At 37.1% G+C, this 5,480-nt stretch overlaps 1 pseudogene; it reads right to left on the reverse strand.

Moving 5' to 3' along the window:
- Positions 1-539: 539 nt before the first annotated feature.
- LOC123860560 (U4 spliceosomal RNA) lies at positions 540-672 on the reverse strand (annotated as a pseudogene).
- Positions 673-5,480: the final 4,808 nt, after the last annotated feature.

The following is a 5,480-nucleotide window of genomic DNA, read 5'->3' on the forward strand; positions in this document are numbered from 1 at the left end:
AGAGGAATGAAAATACTTTCTCAATGATACCCTTACTGTGGTCAGTAGCAACATCATTTTTAATTTTTTTTCTTTTCTGTTAATAAACCTTTGGAAAGTATTTTTGATTTGGATCTGTCCTTTCAAAAGTTTTACTTTTTATTCCCTTTTCCTGACATTAAAAAATGTCATTTCTTGCAAAATCAAGGGAGTACTGTTATTTCTACTTATGACATCAGTATACTTTTTCTTAGGAATTTTTCTCTTAAAAAATTTGATCTTCAAAAAATGTGATCTTACTTTAATGGGTAAATTTGGATATGGAAACCTTTGTTGCTGTTTTTTAGAGAGGAAGAGGGGAGGGGCAGAGGGAGAGGGAGAGAGAGAATCTTAAGCAGGCTCCATGCCCAATGTGGAGCTGATGCATGGCTCGATCTCACAACCCTGAGATCAGGACCTGAGCTGAAATCAAGAGTGGGATGCTTAACTGACTGAGCCACCCAGGTGCTTCTGGATATGTAAACATTTTAAACCTAATTCAGCTCAGTTTCTCTTTATATAATGTACCCTTAGTTGACAATTTCCTGCACTTTCAGAAGAAATTTTAAAGAGAAAGGAAGAAAATTTTTCAATTAGCAATAATCGCTCCTCGGATAAACCTCATTGGCTACAATACTGCCACTGTGCAAAGCTTGAAAGGAAGAAAATTTTTGAAAAATCAAGCAGAATATATTGAATTAAAGTAGCCTTTGGTTTCAGAAACTTCTAGAAGATGTTAGTGTAGTTTCAACCCACTTTTTCTCCATGTCTAACATCTACAGTTTCCACAACACTATGACAACAATGGTGATCCGAGATTTTATAAGCTACTAACTCATCCCAAAGAAATTTAGTTTTTCTTATTTTACTAGATTTACTAAGACAGAAAAGTAGACTGAGGCATTATGGCAGCCTTTGGAAGGGATGCTAAAATGCTTGATCTGTCCTACTGGCGGGATAACAATGGTGGGAGATGCCATTTACTAGGCAATTCTGCCTCTTCAGTGGAGTGGGACAAGGGATATTTTAGCAGCTGAGTGACTACCTCTGAACAGGTGGAGAGGGCTAGATGGGTGCTATGAGAACACCAGCTGCTGAATTTTGGACAACATGGTGGCTTGTACCAACTACAAGCCCTTATAGTTAGTAGGAAAGAGATAATAGAGGCAGCAATTGTCCCACATGCTAAAGGTAATTTACTAGTGATACTTATTTAATATACATGCTGAAGGTTGCCAATACTTAATCTAGAAAGATGTTCAACAAGCATTGGAAATAGGGGTTCACATTAAGCCTTGGGTTACTTGACAATCCTATCACCCAAATATTTGTACAACATTGATCCAATAAAGTATTTATCAAGTATCATTAGAGGTCATGTTCTGTGCTAAGTGCTAGAATGCCAGGACAAGAAAAAGATAAATATTACCATTGTCATCACATTGTTTGCTGACTAGCATGTGATGCAGACAAGTAAACAAGATGATATAACACAGTAATACGCCATGATAGGAGAAATAACAGGGAGCCATGATAGTATACAGAAGGGGGTACTTAGCTTTTAGTTAAGGAGCCAGAGAGGCAGAGGCATCTACATGAAGGATGACTAAGCACTGGATGGACCAAAAGGATTGGGCAGGAAGAAGCATTCTGGGCAGAGGAAAAAAGCATATACAGAAGCTCAGAGGAAGATCATAAGGAATGTTTCATCTAGAGCATACAAATCTTGGGAAGAAGGAGAAATGGTAGAAATGAGGTTAGAAAAGTAAACAGAGTCCTGACATACAGGGTTTTATAAACATTTGGGCTTTATTATAGATGGAATAGAGAGCCATTGAAAGGTTTTCCAACAGAGAAATGATCTGATATGCATTTTAAGACAATGACTCTGGTGGCATTCAAGAGAATAGACCAGAGGGAGAGAATACTGGAAAGAATGAGAGCAATGGGGAGACTGTTGCAGAAGTTTATATACTAGAAGATGGTAGCGTGTATTTCACAAATGATGGCATTCTTAATAGTTGGTGCTTTTGTAATCTTGCACACTAGACATTAAAGTTATTTATTCTTACTTTTATAAGATTAAAATGTTTGTTATTTTTAACTTTGTATTTCCCATTTTATAATTCTTTAAGAAACCATTCTTCTTTCTGGTATCTTTGTTAATTATTATGTCTGTTGCTTCCTGAATATTCTCCTGTAAATGTCTTTTCTGCTCTTGACATGCATTTTCCACCTTTTGTCATTGTGATTTCTTTTTCTTTCTTTCTTTTCTTTCCTTCTTTCTTTCTTTCTTTCTTTCTTTCTTTCTTTCTTTCTTTCTTTCTTTCTTTCTTTCTTTCTTTCTTTCTCTTTGTGGATTCTTTTTCAAATTTGAGTACAGAGTTAATGATGAGAGAAAAGTAGTTAAGATTCTAGTGAATAGATTTCAGTTGCCACAACTAGGGATAGCCTGAGATTTCTTGAAAAGGACAAGTAGAAAAAAATTCAGTGGTTTTCAGCACTGGAAAGAAAGAATATAGTTTAAAGACAAACAATGTTCTTGGAGGGGAAGAGGCTTGCTGTACAGCAATCAATATAGTAGAACTAGAAAAGACCAACATGGATCAACCCCAAAGTGCAAAAAGTAATTAAGGGCACAAAAAGCACATAATAAATGTCAAGTACAAAACAGAAGCTGAGAAATTACAGAGTGAAGTTCAGAGTTTAAAAATGACAGAAAGACCAAAGATGGCAAATGACAAAAACATTTCATATAAGACTAACTAAAAGTGCTACAATATTACAACAATATTATATAGGACACTACAGGTCAGGAAACAGCCTAGAAAGGTGTCTAATGGATAGCAAAGGTGAATCATTGACTGAGAGGGTCTTGTAGACATTGATTAAAAAAAGTCAGATTAAATGAATTCTTTGTCTCAAAGCTCTCAAAAAGCTCAGTCTTGCTAAACAGAGAAATCAATTTAAAATGAAAGAAGTAAAATTATTCTTTGGAAATGTTACCAACCAGTAAGTGGCAAAGAAATTGAGAAATTTGAATTCTCATATAGGACCAGTTATGCTTTCTTTTAGGATTAGTGATGTTCAAGGCCTTTAGAAATCCTTTATAAAAACGTATGTTGCTTTTGTGTATTTTGTTCCCAAGTCACCCAACGTAGGCCATGTTTATTGCTTCCTTGGCTTTCTATGTGTCAGAGTATGACACACCTGTCCCTTACCAGGTAAAACAGGAAAGGAAAACATCAAGAGGATGTACAGAAATCCTAGCAAAAGAACTTCCAACCTATTAAACTTCTTGGGGGGATAGGGGGAGGAAAAATGTGCTCATTATGTGTGTGAAGTGGAGAGTTGGAAGAATGGGAATTTCTCACTCTGGAAATCCTTTGTCTTAATCCCTTTGGGCTGCTGTAACAAAACTATCATGGACTGGGTGGCTTAAACAACAATATTTATTCCTCATGGTTCCAGAGGCTAGAAAGTTCTTGCCTCTTTGCCTGTCTCTTGGCTTCTACAAGAAGTCTTGTAGACAGCTGCCTTAGAGTTTTGTGTGTGTGTGTGTGTGTGTGTTGTGTGTGTGTGCATGAGAGAGGGAGAGAGAGAGAGAGGGAGGCAGACAGGCAGGCAGGCAGATAGACAGATGGACACACAGACTAATCCCATCATGAGGGCTTCACTCTCATGACCTAATTACCTCTCAAAGGCTTCATCTCCAAATGCCATCGCTTTGGGGATTAGGGTTTCAACACATGAATTTGGAGAGGACGGAAGCATTCAGTCCACAGCATTCTCAGAGACAGAAATTTTCCAAAGAGAGAGAAATTATTCTTTTAAAATTGTATGTTAAAGGCAGGATTCAAAGAATGGGTAAGCCTGATGAATTTATGCTCTGTTCCCATTACGCTTGGGGAAACAAGGGCCACAAAAGATGGAGTAGGTGGAGAAGGGGGCAGCACCTGAGGGGTGAACAGGGAGGCAATGGAAATAAATCACAGGAACTGAGGGATGCAATGGCAGTGGAACACGAAGAGCTGGTCTGAGCCCTCAGGAGGCTGTCATGGGTTCTCCAATGCCATGCAACCATTATGTATCTGGTGTGGAAAGACAATGGTCAACCCTGGGATTGTTAATTATATTCCTTTTTTTTAAGGATTTTATTTATTTATTTGACAAAGATAGAGAACACAAGTTGGCAGGGCAGCAGGCAGAGTGAGAGGGAGAAGCCGGCTCCCTGCTGAGGAAGGAGCCTGACATGGGGCTCAGTCCCAGGACCCTGGGATCATGACCTGAGCCGAAGGCAGATGCTTAACCAACTGAGCCACCCAGGCGCCCCTAATTATATTACTTTAAATGGAATTATATGACTTCAAATGTAACTTTTAAATTTTCCCTTAATTTTATATTTAAATTTATTTTCTGAATATCCAGAAAGGTTGAAAGAATAATACATTATGAACACTTGTATATTCATTCCCTTGATTCAACAATTGTTCCTATTTTGCCATATTTGCTTCATATAACTATTTGTGAGTATGTATATTTTCTTCTGAATGCCTTGAAAATTAGCTGCAGACATTGTGATATTCACCATAAATGTTTTATATAACCACAATATTATCAACACATTTAAGGGAATTAAATATATATATAATGAGATAATAACCAAGTTATTTTCAAATTTTTCTAATTGTCCACAAATGATTTTTATTTTTTATTTTTTTTAAAGATTTTATTTATTTATTTGAGAGAGAATAAGAGAGAGAGCATGAATGGGGGTGGTGGTGGGGAGGGGCAGAGGGAGAGGGCGAAGCAGGCTCCTCGCTGAGCAGGGAGCTCCATGTGGGGCTCGATCCCAGGACCCTGGGATCATGATCTGAGCTGAAAGCAGATGCTTAACTGACTGAGCCACCCAGGTACCCTGACAAATGCTTTTTAGATCTCTTTTTTAAAAGCCAGGATTCAAGTAAGGTTCAGAGATTATATTTGACTTTTATGTCTCTCCAGTGTCTTTTAATCTAAAAGTCTCTCTTTCTTTCTTTATAACTCTTACTTTTTGAAGACATTGCAGGACAGTTGTCTTTTGGAAGTTCCCACATTCTGCATTTATCTGATTTCTCCCATTTGGTGTTGTTTTCCTAGTTCTTATAGTCTCTGGATTTCCTGCAAAATCAAAGTAAATCTAATAGCTTGGTTAGATTCAAGCTAAACATTTTTTAGCTAGAATATTGTTCAGATGATGTCCTTATCTCATATTGTGTTACTAGAAAAGGCATGTAATGCCAGAGTTTCCACTAAAATTACGTTATTTGATAATTTGGTTAACATGATAATCACCAGATCTCTTCATTGTGAAGGCATATTTTTTTTTCTCTTTACAATTAGCAAGGACTCTGTGGGATAATACCCTGAAACTTTGTGGATAACCAATAATCTTTCACCGAAATATTTTATTTTATTATTTA

This window comes from Mirounga angustirostris, unplaced genomic scaffold, assembly GCF_029215605.1.
Source record: "Mirounga angustirostris isolate CCGP_5_RB_7025 unplaced genomic scaffold, mMirAng1.0.hap1 SCAF_4, whole genome shotgun sequence".
In the NCBI taxonomy this organism is placed as follows: domain Eukaryota; kingdom Metazoa; phylum Chordata; class Mammalia; order Carnivora; family Phocidae; genus Mirounga; species Mirounga angustirostris.